The sequence below is a fragment of the Wyeomyia smithii genome, chromosome 2 (assembly GCF_029784165.1).
Source record: "Wyeomyia smithii strain HCP4-BCI-WySm-NY-G18 chromosome 2, ASM2978416v1, whole genome shotgun sequence".
NCBI classification, from domain to species: Eukaryota; Metazoa; Arthropoda; class Insecta; order Diptera; family Culicidae; genus Wyeomyia; species Wyeomyia smithii.
Window position 1 is genome coordinate 63,711,404 of NC_073695.1, and position 15,730 is coordinate 63,727,133.

Here is a 15,730-nt window from a genome sequence, read left to right on the forward strand (position 1 = left end):
AATTCCTGAGCTAGATCGGGTACTCAGCTAGTAAGGCTTATAAAGTATGTCGTTTATAAACAACTATAAACTATAAACGTGTCGGATCTGTGTTCACTGTGATAGTTACTTGCTGCTGATAGAATAATAACTGCAAACGATGACATTGTCTTTTTTATTCATATTCAACATGTTGCTCGAATTAATTACAGCTCTCCATCTACGATCAATACCAGACGTTTTTGAAGTGACAGCAAATGTAAATCAAGAGAAGTCTATTTTTTCCTTTTCATAGAAATGTTTAGTGATCACCGTGAAAATCGAATGTCGCACCTATATCACTCGACTTCGTTTTTTAGGATTTCATTTGTAAAATATTGGTCTTTTAATTATAGGAGTTATGAAACATAACGTGAATCTAAATCTTTACTAAACTTTGCTTCTTTTATTTGTTACATAAGCCTGCCTACCTCCGCTAGTATTATTGAACGATTTTATTAACACATACATTTTGTTGGTTGTATCTTTTCAGCTGATTTCACAGTTGTAAACGAAAACAAATCGATTGTACACGGTTTAGCAAAGTTGCTTGGGTGTGACTTTGCGCTAAAAACTGTTAGGTAGAAATTTTTGTAAGTTATTGCTGATAACGTAGTAATCTTAAAAAAATTTATAAATATTTTTTAATTCTTTTGAAGAAGCAGTAACAGTGCAATAAGTGTATCGATTTTTTCACCGTTTCAAAGTTAATTATAAATTTCGAACGGTTCAATACGAAGCTTCAAAACACAACTGAGCTTGAACTCAGGTTTGAATGAGGGTGCGGGAAGGGGGATGGGAGGTAGCCTGAGAATTAACCCATGCGTAAGAATCCATCTGACACCGAACGGTCTGACTCTGTAACCTTGATGATACAGGCTACCTTCAATGCTTCAAGACACTATAGATGACAAATGATAGTTTGGCATTGTTCTGGTATAATCGAGCAGTTTCTAATGTTAAGACTGATTATTTCACTAACGTATCACAAATTATGCATTTGGTAAGACCAGAACTAAAGCAAAAATACAACCTCCTCAAACGTGTCTCATGTTTCGTAAGCAAGACCTAAGCCACTAATCAAATGATAATAAATAAAGTCACGCGTTTCTCCAAGAGGTGTCACGCTACAATACACAAGTTTTTTTTTCTACGCAATCTAAAGTCTAATTAACGGAGCAGATTGCTTCCATACACCAACAGGTCAGCTATATTCAATGTAAAACGCTCTTCAATGCTATAACGATTATGGTACATCTGAAAGGTACTATCAGCAGACAATAAAGTTGTCTATCATGCTGGCTTAGATAGTGGAGAAATCGTGCCTCTAAATCGCCCACACATTGTCACTAGATTTTACACAGAAAAACACCGTCATTGCCATATGCCTTCTCATTCATCATGCTTGATTGAATTTCTGTTCAAAAATCACGTAATATGAGAAAGAGGACATACAGTGCATACCGATGAGTAAGGTTAGAATTGAATGTTTTGCTAATACAAAATAGTACATGCGTGAATTATGCCGGTAGGAATTAATTAGGCAAATTCACTGAATGCTTTCAGATCACATACCGATTGCACCAACTCTGCGCTGCCCTTGATGACACGCTGCATACCACTATTCAAAACAGTAAAAAAAAAAACTGCAACAACTTTTGAACATAACACACCTGACCGGTTTTCGCTTTCGCTTCACTGTATGCTGCGGGTGTCTACAACAGATACCAGTGAAGAAAAATCTGCTTAATTGCCGCAGTGCAATACCACAGATCAATAAACAACAGAAGAATGCACAAAACTGATCCCTTCTTAACTATCAATGACGTAGATTAATATTTCGTAAACCGCGCAATTCGTTTCACCTGTTTACCGATCGGAATCCAAACCAAAACAAAAATAGTCCGCGACGTTCTTCCCAAGCCACGTTTTTTTACTCACATCTACGTCCTACATACACGCGAGATGACGAAGACAACACGCACACACACTTGAAAGCTGTACACCCGCCGATGCCGATCGCCGTTGATGTAAAACTAAACCAATCGTGGATACATCTGTCCGACCCTGGGGCTGTTGAACGGTGGGAAACAACGGAGAACCTCTCTCTCTATAGTGCATGCAATCGTAGTCGTATATAGTGGACGTGCCGCAGCAGCGCAAAAGTGCCACCACAGCGTAACAACATGTGAGTGAATAATGAATTGGGTTCTATAAGATTTTTAATCGTTCTGACATTTCACTTGGGATTCCGCATGCAATTCTTGAAGCTGCGTAGACCTTATCATTATGCGTTAGAACTATAACTAAAGCGGTGTGATGCGTCATTAGAGCTTGTTTCGTAAAATTAATCCTTTAGTAGCTTTTTGATAGTTGCATAAAACTATTACTTACTATTCAAAATAAATTCTAGAAGCTGATTCATCTTTCAGCGTAATTTATACTCGTGCAACTACTGACGTCTCTCTTTGGATTACAATGAAGTTACGAACTGCTAATATTATTCAAAATCAGCACTGCTGACTGTCGGCTGTTCGGACAACCTGTGTACCGATTTCAATAGTTATATTTTACTGGATAATTCATGTTAGGTACTTATCCTTTTGGCGTTTATATAGTGAAAAAGACGTAGGTAAAAATACAACATTTAAAACTTGGAACAATCGAAACTCAAAACTAACGCAACTATGTGCGCAGAAATCATGAATCGGACATCATAAAATAGGAATCAGACTCAAAGTTACAAGAGATCGCAACGAAGCAGAAAAACACGACTCAGAACATTACCCCAAGACCAATAATAAAATAAAATAACACTAAAAAATCAAAATCCCAAACCTAAATTTTAAAACTAAGAAGTCTAAGGTATCAGCAGCCAAGTGCATACACTTAACATCATGTATAACACTGGTCAACACATAAGTGGCCGTAAAGCTTAAACTGGAAAAAACGAGCTTTTGAACCATTCCTGTGAATTTTAGTGCCCCTAACCATAAACATTTTTTCGAAGAATTAAATGAGTTTTCTCGTTAACATAACGTTGAAGAGATGAACCCGTCGAGGAATTACCCTGCGACACTTCAACAAAAGTTAACGTGTTTTGACAAAAGTTGACGCGTCTTGACAATGGCTAGAGGCATCACAGGAATGGATAAAAAGCAATCATATTTTTAAGGCAGTAATTTTGAGCTTTTGGGCAGCATTTTTTCGCTTTTGTCAACCAGTAATTGATACAAAAGTAGGACATTTGTAAAAACAGAACAATTATCAAACAGAAAAATAGCAAAAGAGGTCACTAAAGCAGGTATTAGACGAAGCAAATATTTGCTTTTTTTCGGTACGGATTTTATTTTGTACAGATAAAATTCTTACCAAAAATGATAAATATTTGCTTCGTCTAATGCCTGCTCCAGAAAATAACATACTAGGAAAAAAAATTAAAAACTGAAAAAAAAAAATTATTCCGAAAGAAAAACCGGAAAAATTGGGCAAATTAGGAAAATATACCAAAAATCACTGAAAGACATTGATGTGTAGTAATACAGGGGAAAATGAAAAGTAAAGAGCAGTAGAAAGCATTAAAACAGAACACAAAAAGATAGAACAAAAAAATACAAATATAAAAACACAACAAACAAAAATGAGAGCACAGAAATATTGAGAGAGAATTAAAAAATATGATTATATATGATTTTGAAACTAAAAATTTATTAATACTTAGGAACACAAACATAAAAAAAGAGCATGAAAAATTGGAAAATAAATACAAGCTCAGAGAGAGAAATAGAAAGTAGAAAAAATATAAGAACAGAAAAAAATAAAATAACAAAAATTAACAAAAAAATTAAATTGCCAAAATAAAATTAGAAAAAGTGCAAATGCAAAGTAGTAATGTATAACAAAAATTACCGAATATTATTAGCTGACGATTAAAAAATGTACTAACTGGGGAAATAGTTAATTAGAAATTTACGAAAAATATAGTCCAGCAGGTGGGTCCAGTGTAATCGGAAACGCATCTGACCGGAGATTAGAAGTTGTGGGTTCGAGTACCACCTGCTGGACTATATTTTTTGTAAATTTCTAATCAACTATTTCCCCAGTTAGTACATTTTTCAATCGTCAGCTCCACATTTACTGCTTAAAATAGAACTAAAAACAGCTTGACTTGCATTATAGTCATTAAAAACAGTGTTGCTGATTATCACTTCATTACACTCAAATACGTTGTCTGCAAACAGAAGTACTCAGTTCAGTGGCAACAAAGCATGCACTCATAAATGAAACGAACGCGTTGATTGTCCCGTGCCATGGTGAGTGACTCACGTATGAGAAGTTTTTTTTCTCTTCGCCCCATCTTCGCTTCGGACCCGATCAGATCAACAGGGAAGACAGAGGTTTTTTCCGTGGTAATCTCATCACTCAGAATATTCAGATGATTCGCATCATTCACTTCATTTACATCGTTCGCACCGTTCGTACGATTTGCATCAGTCATATTCTTCGGGTCTTTTTTTTTTTTGGGTGAACCGAAGCGATTAGCTTTCTTCAGCCAACAGTGCTGCGTAGTTGTAGTTGTGAAAATAGGAAGAGTCTAGCAGTGATGAACTGCCGCGTGTTAAAAACAAAGATGAAGGATGTTGTGGAGGAAAAAGCTGCTTCTACAGGGGCAGTAGATAATAGGTGCCTTATCGATGCTTCCAGTTTTGTTAAATTCATTTTAAATTTCAGAAACCAATAATCAGTTGACTTCAAGAAACATAAAAATAAAAACATACATTGAAAGAATGTCATTTTTTCCTTTTCAAACATCTCGACCAATACGTGTGAACATCTAAACTAATTCCTTAAACTATATTCCGCAAAATCTATTCTGTCAAGAATACATCCCTTCTCAGATGTATCGAACACCCTTTTCGATAAACAGAGAATTCGCTTGCCTACCCTAGGCGGCGACGTTTGTTCGGGTCTTGTACGAATATATTCTTACCAAAACCAACGGTGTTTTTTTTTTCCTTTGTAAACGTCATTGGTCTTTCCCGACGCTTCGTTCGCTTCGTTAGATTCGTTCGCTTCAGCTGTTAGTCGAATTGATGGTGAGTAACTTTTTTTCGGGTGGCCGAATGTGTTGACTCAGTGAGATACAATAGCAGGAGAAGAAGTAAAGGATAGAATACACCCAAACAGTTCAGTAAGCACTGTTATTCGCACTTGATGATGCGACAGGCTGCAGCTCTAGTACCAAGTCACTAGTGAGCAGCGACGATGATGAATCATGAATGATTAAGATAATCAGCAACTTTGATTAAAAATAAGAAAGGTCAATGTTTCATGACGGACCCAACACGTCAAGATGTTGCCGTTGGTAGAGACGGCAACAGTCTAGCGCTTTCCGATCTCTTACTGATGCAGTAAACCTCACTGTGACGTGAGAGTTACGAAACAAAAGCCAGCCACCAAACAATACTCTCTATCTCTACTGAGTAAATGATGACGTGCGATAAAGTGTGCAAGCGATACAAAATAGTAATATAGCGAGGTTGTCTTATACGTTTTGCGGTGGTGTAATCGGAAACGTATCTGACCGGAGATTAGAAGTTGTGGGTTCGAGTCCCACCTGCTGGACTATATTTTTCGTAAATTTCTAATTAACTATTTCCCCAGTTAGTATATTTTTCAATCGTCAGCTCCATATTTACTGCTTAAAATAGAAATAAAAACAGCTTGACTTGCATTATAGTAATTAAAAGTAAGAAAGTAAAATAAACAAATAAAAATATTGAAAAAAAAACAAATTTAAATACTACGAAAATAAGTATAAAATTGAAAAATAGAAGCATAAAACCCTTTCAGAAGGACCACAAAACAACGGAAGTCCATAAAAACAAAATCTATTTGAAAACCGGAAAACCAAAAAACTAGTAACAAAAGCACAGAGAAATTCAAACAGAAAATATTAAAACCACAGAACAACATTATTATTACAAAAATAAACGAAAAAAAATATTTAAAACACGCGACAAAAAAAAAACAATACAAAACGAAATGAAACAGAAAAACTTAACGCAAAAATACGAGATAATAGGAAACACAGCTTCAAACAAAATCATGTAAACAAAATAACAGTAAAAAAACGGAAACATTTTGAACAAACATAAAGAACACAGAAAATGAAAAAACCGACAAACAAAATGACAGATTTATAAAAAGAGAAGGGAACATTCCATCATGAAAACGGAAATGAAAAATACAATTGAAAATTCTGAAAATTACAGCAACAAAATAACTGAAATAAGAAAAGCCATGCTTAAACACATGCGAAAAAAACATAAAAATTAAGTAACTGCAAAATTAAAAATGAATAACTATAAGAAGTTTATAAGATAAGAGAACAAAACCATTAGATTACAAAACAGGGAAATAAAAATAATAGCAAAATTATATGGGTCATTCCATGTCAAGTGTCCGAGGAAATGCATCGATCATCTCCGATTACGACCAAAATATGTGAGTCGATGTACTTTGAGCCGGAACTCATATATACAAAGTGTTGTACCTATTGGTGGACCCCTCGGTCAATGGGACTGCCTTTACTTTTTGCGAATTTAGCAAAACACCTTTTTTAATTTGCGGATATCTCGGGACTCTGAAGAGTGATATTGATATTGACATACCATTTTAAAGGGTTTCAGGTGTAGAATCGAACTACGCAGTTTTTTTTTCTGAAGTTTTGCCGACATTGCATTTTTCTCAATTTAAAACTTGATTTGCAATTTTCTCGAAATACCCCCCATTCGATTGTTGTCTTGACCACGTCAATGTTTTTAGCAGACGATTTTACATAGGAATCGCTTATCAACAAAAAACAAAATGTTGCGTACCAGAGATACAGCATTTTCAAACTTGCAAGATTTAGAACTTTGTACGTACACACGAAAACGTTTCTGCATAGAATGCTGCAATCGTAATAATATCCTAGCAGGCGTTTGTGTGATCGGAGAGATGTTTTTCAGAGAAGCATCTGTTAATGATGTAATGAATAATATTTAATATTTCAAGAGAATAAAAAGATCAATCATTAGATTTGAAAAAACAGGAATTATAAAAAGATAATGGAAGATGAAATAAAAAACGAATAAATAAAAGCAAAACAAAAACAAAGTACACTAAGGTCGCTTTTTACGCAGTTTTTTTTACGCGGGTTTCTTTTTACGCGGCTTTTTTTACGCGGATTCCGGAATTTACGCGGTTTTTTTACGCGGATTCCGGAATTTACGCGGTTTTTTGCGCAGATTTCGGTTCCTCTGCACTCAGATTGCAGAATAAACGCAGGTTTTTTTTACGCGGATTCCGGAATTAACGCGTTTTTTTACGCGGATTCCGGAATTTACGCGGTTTTTTTACGCGGCACGTATCCCCCGCGTGAAAAACGACTTTAGTGTATTAGAATATACAATTATTTAAATGAAAAAAGAAAAATTAACTATAAAGCCTCTACGGCAAATCAAACTATTTGAAGGAGCCGAAAACGAAAACAAAATCAAAACAAGCAAAACCACAAAATACGAAAATTAACGAAACAAAGAACTGAACTACAAGAAAAAAAAACATTTTTATTTTGAAAAAACTTAAAAGAGTTAAAAAATAAAAATCATATGAGTAGAACTTAACGTTCTAAGGGACACCAAAATGAAAGCAGTACAATAAAATAATATTTGAAAAAAAAAAACAACTATTTGAAATAAAATAGTAAAAATGACATATAAAGCTATACAAAATAAAACATAATAGAAATGATAATACCGAGCATAACAGAACAAAATGAAATAGGAAAATTGAAGCAAAATACAGAAATTTAGGAAATATTGAAGCGATAAACAATAAAATACAAACTAATTAAAGAAGCTGAAAATCAAAAACAAAACAAGCAAAAACACAGAATGCGGAAAATCAAAAGCACTAGATAAAAATAAATAAAGGTAAACAGAAGCTCAGAAAACAAACATGAAAGTAATAAAAAAGTCAAACAAAAATTAATACAAATAAAAATATTTATATTATTAGGAGATGATAAAAAACAGGCAATAAAAAAGGAAACAAAAATAAATAAAAGCAGAATAAAATAAACCAAAGTAGAAAAAGGAAAACAAAAAAAAAACAATCATAACAAAAAATTTAATATAAAAATTTAAAAATTTTGGAAAAATTTAAACATTAAACAACAAAGGCAAACTATTTCAAAGGGCCAAAAAAAATTGTAAAGCAAAAAAAGAGAAAAAAAAACCAAAACAAAAGAAGTACAATTCAAAAATATACAGAAATTCGAGAGAAAAAAAACATGATGAACAGGGAAACCATGTAATTAAAAAGTATAGAGTAGATAAAATTTCGAAAACAAGACAATGAAATCAGGGGTAAAATGGAACACAACAAAGAACGAGAAAACTGAAAATAGAAGAACGAAAAAAATTGGGAAAGGAAAAACAGAAAAAAAAATCCGAACGATAGGTAAACAAAAAACAGAAATGTAAAGGGAACGTGTAGAAGTGAAATATACAATGATAGGCATAAAGAAAAGTAATTAAGGATGTCTTTTCGTGAGTAGCTTCAGAAAAGGTGATTTTCCTCACTTTTTTTCGAGGTGAAAAAGCGACACAGAGAATTAATACTTTTAACAAAATAATTTCACCAACAAACAGACTTCCTGTGCACGTGCTTCTTTTTCAAGCGACGAGAGAAATTTTTCTCTCGCTCGTAGAATTTCCATTTACGTGCGACGAAACGAGACACGTCGCATGCAATTTGCAGGTTGCTCTTTCGCTTCTCTTTCGGTTCGGATTGCGACGCGCAAGGCTATGTTTCGTCGCACTACGAACTGAGCGAGACGCCCGTGCTGTACATACTTGATACAGCTCGTGCGCCAGAGCTCGTGAGACTTTCTCGTGTACCAGCAGACGCTTTTTACTCAAGCGACGCCAGAAATTTTTCTCCCGCTCGTAGGTAATAATTTCATTTACGTGCGACGAGACCAGGTATGTCACATAAAATTTGCAGGTTTCTCTTATCCTTTTCTTTCGGTAAGAGACTGCGACGCGCGATGTTTGGGCTGTACATACTTGATACAACTCGTGCGCCAGAGCTCGTGAGACTTTCTCGTGTATTAGGCTCAAAGTAATATTTTGCGCTGTTACGGAAAGTCGATTTTTTTAGAGTTCTTGGCTTGCAACATGTCGCGCGCAATCAGTGACATAGAACTTTTCAATATAAATATCGCAGCCAAAGAGGCGATATGTTTGCTGTGTAACAAAAAGATAACTGACTTGAGAAGATTTAGTTACCATCGTCATTACAAAACACTTCACAAAGAATTTGCACGAAAACGAGGGCTTTTAGATGATGGAGACGAGCAAGGTGGTGCTGGTTCTTCGAAAAAAATCCCGAAGATTGAAGTCCGAATGGACAAAAAAACGTACATGTCAGCCATGGTTCAACTTGTTACCGTAAATGGTCTTCCGCTAAACATGTTCAGATATCCTGCGTTCCAAAGCATTGCAAGGCCTATCGAGGAGGGGCTGAAATTGACGAAACATTTGGACCCGGATTCGATACGTGAAATACTTTCTAAGGTGACAGACCAAATGCGGGACATCATTGTGAATGAAATTGCCGATAAAATGATTTGTCTTAAAATGGATGCAGCCACACGAATGGACCGGGAGTTTTTGGGAATAAATATTCAATTTATTGACAAAAAGATGATAAAAATTCGCACTCTCAAAATCATTGAGCTCTATGACAGACACACAGCAACAAATCTGACGGAAGAAGTTCTTAGATGCTTGAAACCGTATGGAATCGATATCCGACGTTTGCTAACGGTCACGACTGACAACGCTCAAAACATGCGTGCCACAATAGATCGTTTGAGGATGACTCAAGAACTCGAACTCAATGGCCACCAGTTTTCTGACGACCCGAATAATTACGATGATGATGAAGAAGACGATGAAGAGCACAGTGATTCAGAAAATTACGACAACGAGTATACTAATAGGAAACTAGAATTAGTTGAGCCCATTCTCCAAGGAGTACGTTGCGCGGAACATACGCTACAGCTAGCGGTAAATGATACTCTTAAGGAGACTAAAATGAAAAAAAACCTTCTGCGAATCCGGAGTATTGTGAAAGTGTTGCGTAAGTTGCCCTATAAAAAGTTATTTTCAGTGAGCAAGCGATGTAGACCGAAACTGGACTGTCCGACGAGATGGAACAGCACATACGTGATGGTGCAGTCTCTCATCAAGGAGAAAGATTTTATTCTGACCTTAGCTGATGGAGAGGAACAGATCGTTGACGTTGATACGTGGACTTTCCTGGAGAATTTCGCCGATGCTTTTAAACCAGTAGCCGAGGCCACATTACAGCTTCAAAATGCGCAGATCACTTTTGGTGACTTTTTTCTAATCTGGGAAAAGTGTTCCTTTAACGTGAAAAGAGCAAACAATGCGATATCTCAAGTCATCGCTGGGAAGATGGATAAAAGACGTGCCTCTCTGATGAGCAACAGATCGTTTTTGGCTGCCATTTTCATCGACCAACGCATAAACTTCAAAAACAGTCCGTTCATCACAGAAGAAGAGAGATCTGTAGCAATGGTGATTGAATATATCTTCTTTCTAAGTGGCCATCTAAAACTTTTTTTTTTTCAGGAGTTCATCATGCAAACTTGGAACACTATGCAAGCTATCTCTGGCAGCTGCCACATTGAAAGTAACGCTGCATCGTCTTCGTCTGTTACTGAGCATTCGAACTCACCGCCGGATGATTCTTTTGAGGCTTATCTCAGTACTCTAGATGAGTCGAACAGTACGCAGGAGAGCATTAATATTGAGAATGAGCTCAGTGAGCTTTCCAGAATGCCACGGCTGAAACTATCGCAAGCAGACAACAAAGAAAATTCCATCCTAGAATGGTGGTATGGTTTCAGAAACTCGAAACCGGCGTTGTATAAAGTAGTTTCGACTATTCTGGCAATACCGTGTACTCAGATCAGCGTAGAGCGTTCATTCAGTGTATTGGCACTGATTTTAACCAAACACCGTACGTTGCTTGCTGAGGAAAATTTACAAAATATCTTGTTCATTCGACTTAACCAGGAAATTCTTCCGAAAATTGATTTTAGTAAGATCTAAAAAGAAAATGTAAATAACCTAAAAAAATTTGTGCTTCTCTGTAAGTTTTGCTCAAAATAATTTCTTTTTAACTTAAAATATTAATAAAAAACCCATAAAAAAACCTAACAACCGTATTGTTATTAAAAAACTGTGTCACCTTTTTTATATCTTCATGAAAAAAAGAGTATGTTTAAAAAGTTGTAAAAATCTAAACAATCTTTTCCACCTTGATTCTGATTATTTCTACAGAAATTCAATTATCTTTATTATCTTTCAAAAACAGTCATTACAGTTAAGTACAGCTTAATTATGCCTTGTGATCGTTAAACTGGAAAAACCATAACCTGAGCTGAAAATGATACAATCGTACCCGAACAACAAACAAAGCAATACACGTAGGGTGAATAATATATCTTGGGCATAGATATATTTTGGACAGGCTGGGTTTGTTATTAGCTTTCACTTGTAAATTTTATCATATAATCTTCATACCGCTCTTCTTAACGAATAGTAGAACTGTTGTTCTCGAGGCTGTATGGTTATCTGGACGAAATGTTTCATAATTACAGATAAAAATCACATCTATTTTTTCAGAAAAAGAGAAAAGCTGCCCTCATCTCAAGAAGAAAATAAGCATAAATTTTAATAAAAGGGGAACACCATCAAACCAGTATTTTTTTAAAACTTCTGCTTCTGTAAGAATAGTATTGATGATTGTAAAAGATTTTGGATACAGAGTAGTTTATTTGATCGAAGTGATGTCTTCGGCAAAATTCAAAGTTGTGATTTTTTCCTTTAAAATAGGTATACACTATGAAAAAAATATCAAAAAAAAAATATTTTTACAAAACATCAATCGTATTTGATTTTATTTTTCCAAGCTCGAATAACTATCAATGTCTGTCTAATATTTTGTAGATTTATATAATAAAAAAATAAAATTTTTGAAATGTGGTTTTCGGACGTTCCCCTTTTTTTAAAGGACGAAAATACTATCTACATTTTCGCTGAAGACATCACAGCAATCGAACAAACCTTGAGAGCCTTAAATTTTTCATTTCACCATGATCAAACAGCCACCAATGTTTAATAAGCATTCAGGTTTTTGCCTTTCTCCTAGAAAGGTATAGCAATTATTGCAAAAACTTAAGATATAAAAGTGCTCAAAAGGGCCGAATGTCGTATATCACTCGACTCAGTTTGACGAGCTGAGCATTTTCTGTATGTGTGTGTAACGCTCTCCCAATCTCACTCGATTTCCTCAGAGATGGCTGAGCCGATTTTAATAAAATTAATTGCAAATGAAAGGTCTAGTTGCCCCATAAGACCCTATTGAATTTTATTTTAATCAGATTTCTAGTTTAGAGGTTATGTATCAAAATGTAAAAATGTAAAAATCAACAAACATCACAACTGATTTGAACAAAATTACTTTTAAATGAACGAACTACCTAAAGAACTATTAACTTTTGAATTTTATGAAGATTGAACTTGTGGTTCAGAAGTTATGGAAAGAAACGGGTTCTGGAGACTATTTAGTCTCACCCATGTTTCTCAGAGATGGCTGGACCGATTTTCATAAAATCAGTGTCATATGCAAGGCCTTGTTGCCCCATAAGACCTTATTGTTTTTTTTTTGCAAAAGGATTATTACTTTGTTATGTTTAAAAATGTAAAATCCAGTTATGAAAAGAAAACATATTCTGAAGACTACATAAACTCACTCCCTTTTCTCAGAGATGGTTGAAGCAATTTCCACAAAATTAGTGTCAAATGGAAGGTCTAGCTGCCTCATAACACCCTATTGAATTTTTCTGTAATCGGACTGTAACTTCGTCTGTAATGTATCGAAATGTGAAAATCACGAAACTTCATTATCTTTAAAACTACACAACCGATTTGAACAATATTGATATCAGATGAACGGGCTAGTTAAGAGTTAACTGATGAATTATGATTGAACCTTATACTTCCCATTTCATCTGATTATAATCGAACTTAACCAACCGTTATGTATTAAATTGTTAATAAAACAACGAAAGTTCATTATCTCAAAGATTACATGACTTATTTGAACATAACTAGTGTCATACGAACGAGTCATTTCTTAAACTTACAAATAACAAACTTCATAACAATTTGATATGTGGTTCAAAAGTTATGAAAAGAAATTGAAAGACTATTTATAACTATACCTGCTCTGATCAATATATGTGGCCTCAACATAATTTTAATGGGGTATCGTACTATTTGAACGTTCCCGGTATCGCTCGTGATTAAATTGTTCGAAATTAAGAGTCATTTCTTTTATTTCGCTATTTCTAAAGCACTACCATTATGTAAAATTTCATATTTTATACTTCAATTACAACATCAATATTTTAGAACCCAAAGAATGAATATACCTTCATTGGATTTAAGTATTCATGTAAATCTATTTTTGCAAATAATAAGTTTGAATGAGAAAGGTTGAGTCTAACCGCTCTAGGTGGATTAGTTTAGGTTTTTTTAAGAAATGATATATGAGAGATATGAGATAGTTTTCTGAAATAAAGTTATTGGTATTGAATGATTCAAATCTTCTCCCTACTTCATTCGCCTTTAAAACATTCATTAAATGCGTTAAACTACAGAAAAAATATCTGATGTCCAAAATATACTTCGCCTGTTTAAAATAAAATAAAAATACATCTTAAAAATACGTTTTATAAAAACACATCTTCTGATGTTATTGTGTGGTGTCAGCCCCATTTGGTTGATGACACTTGTGGTTATGTTTGCATGCTTTAAGGCTCCAACGTTAAGTTTACTGGATAGAAACATTTAAAATTGCGTCTGGATGATTCGTTACCCTGCTCAAAATGCGTTAATCGCCCTGTACGCACGACCGTACACACGTGCATTCACATAAACAAGAACACCCACACTTTTGTATATCGATACGAATGACCTAATTAACAAACAAACAAATAAACTTTTGTAGGTTGTACGTTTAAATATTAAACTTTTATTCAACACTCCACAGCGTTTAAATGGTTTGAAAAAATTATAAAAAATTATAACACCGTAGCATTGAAATATATTTTTGTTTGTGCTATCGAAAGTATCATGTATCAATGATATAATCCGAGCATCGCGCCTCCCATAGCTATTTAAAGATTTTTGTCTTCAATACGACATAAGCCATCAGACACTTGAAGGTGTATTAATCGGAAGAATTCACAAAACCATACAAACCTTCAAAACCTCCTAACCTCAATTCGAAAATTCTATCCAACATCAACATGTACTAGAAAATATAAACAAATTTAATAGTTTTACTATTTTAAACTCCCGAAAAACTTATGTTGTAATTACAAACCACATTTTTTATCCTTAGAACTACAAAACAGAGTTCTTTCATAAGATAGTCAATTACATCTAAACCGACGAAAGAAACACTTCTGTTAACCAACGTAACACTCTGCATCCGGTGAAAAGAAAAATATTACTCATTTTCGTACCGTTAGCATAATAAGTATAGTAACAAAACGTTCTTAATTCATGTTAACAAAAGTCGGATGAATTAATCATAGAATTTTGAATTGATAAATAAATGAACTAGGTCCTATATCATTGATAATTCTAACGGTGTTTTGATGCATGCTGCTATAACACCGTAAATAAAAAAAAAACATAAAATCCCCTGCCTGTATCCTTCTGCGCAAAATCAATCTCCTTCTCGCACCATTAGCGCAAAGCAACATGCGAGGCAAGCTCGCGAGACGAGCTCACGAGGTTTTGCACGCAAGCTGTCTCAAGTACGCGTCGCCCATGCACCGCACTCGTTAAGTTGAGAGACGAGGTATCTTAGTGTACGTCGCAAAAAAATTCCCATGTGACGAGACATGGCTCGTACGAATGGTAAGTTTTCTCGCTCGCACGCTGCACACAGCACGAAGCGACTGAATGAGAGACGAGACTTGTAGCGCAAAGCACACTGTCTCTTCTTTGTGCGAGCGAGATTTCAGGAAGTCTGCCAACAAAAGACAAACGCGGGAAAAAAGTGCAAAATAACATAAATACAAAAAATAGAAGACGAAAAAGCGTAGCGTAGCGTAAGCACAGTATATTTCGTAGATTGCAGACTGATGACTAACGCTTCCACTCGGATTGTATGAGGTACAATGTTTGGGAGTAACATTTAAACCAATCTGAGTTTAAGTAGGCTTGACAGTCATCATTGCTGGCCACGCCCATTTTTACCGTAGCTTGGGGATATTAGAAAGGATATTGATAATGTAATACTTACTTAATGAGAGGCCACCGACTCAGTGACACTCTCGTAAGTACTACGGAGGGGTTTAAGGGGTTTAGGTTGTTGACGCAAAAACTATCTATCAGAATTGAAAAACTGGTAAAATTTCATGCATTCAAAGCCCTTAAAGTATATAAAAATGCAAACATGCACTTGAGCCAAAACATGTTCCTAAATTCGATCTAAAACCGCCAAACTTATCATAGTACAGTTGTCGTGAATTCATGTCACGCTGCTACAA

General features: G+C 35.0%; 1 protein-coding gene across 24 annotated transcripts in view; it reads right to left on the reverse strand.

Moving 5' to 3' along the window:
* Nucleotides 1-15,730, reverse strand: part of LOC129721480 (glucose transporter type 1) — a 551,257-nt gene that overhangs the window by 311,254 nt on the left and 224,273 nt on the right. For 13 of the 24 annotated variants that reach the window (XR_008727397.1, XM_055674091.1, XM_055674111.1 and 10 more), the window contains exon 1: nt 1,594-2,037. The exons of 4 other annotated variants lie outside the window; for them this stretch is intronic. The gene's annotated coding sequence lies outside the window, so the exon portion shown is untranslated. Of the gene's footprint in view, nt 1-1,593; nt 2,038-15,730 lie in introns of those variants that run through there. 7 more of the 24 variants (XR_008727400.1, XR_008727398.1, XR_008727399.1 and 4 more) reach the window with 1 other exon arrangement.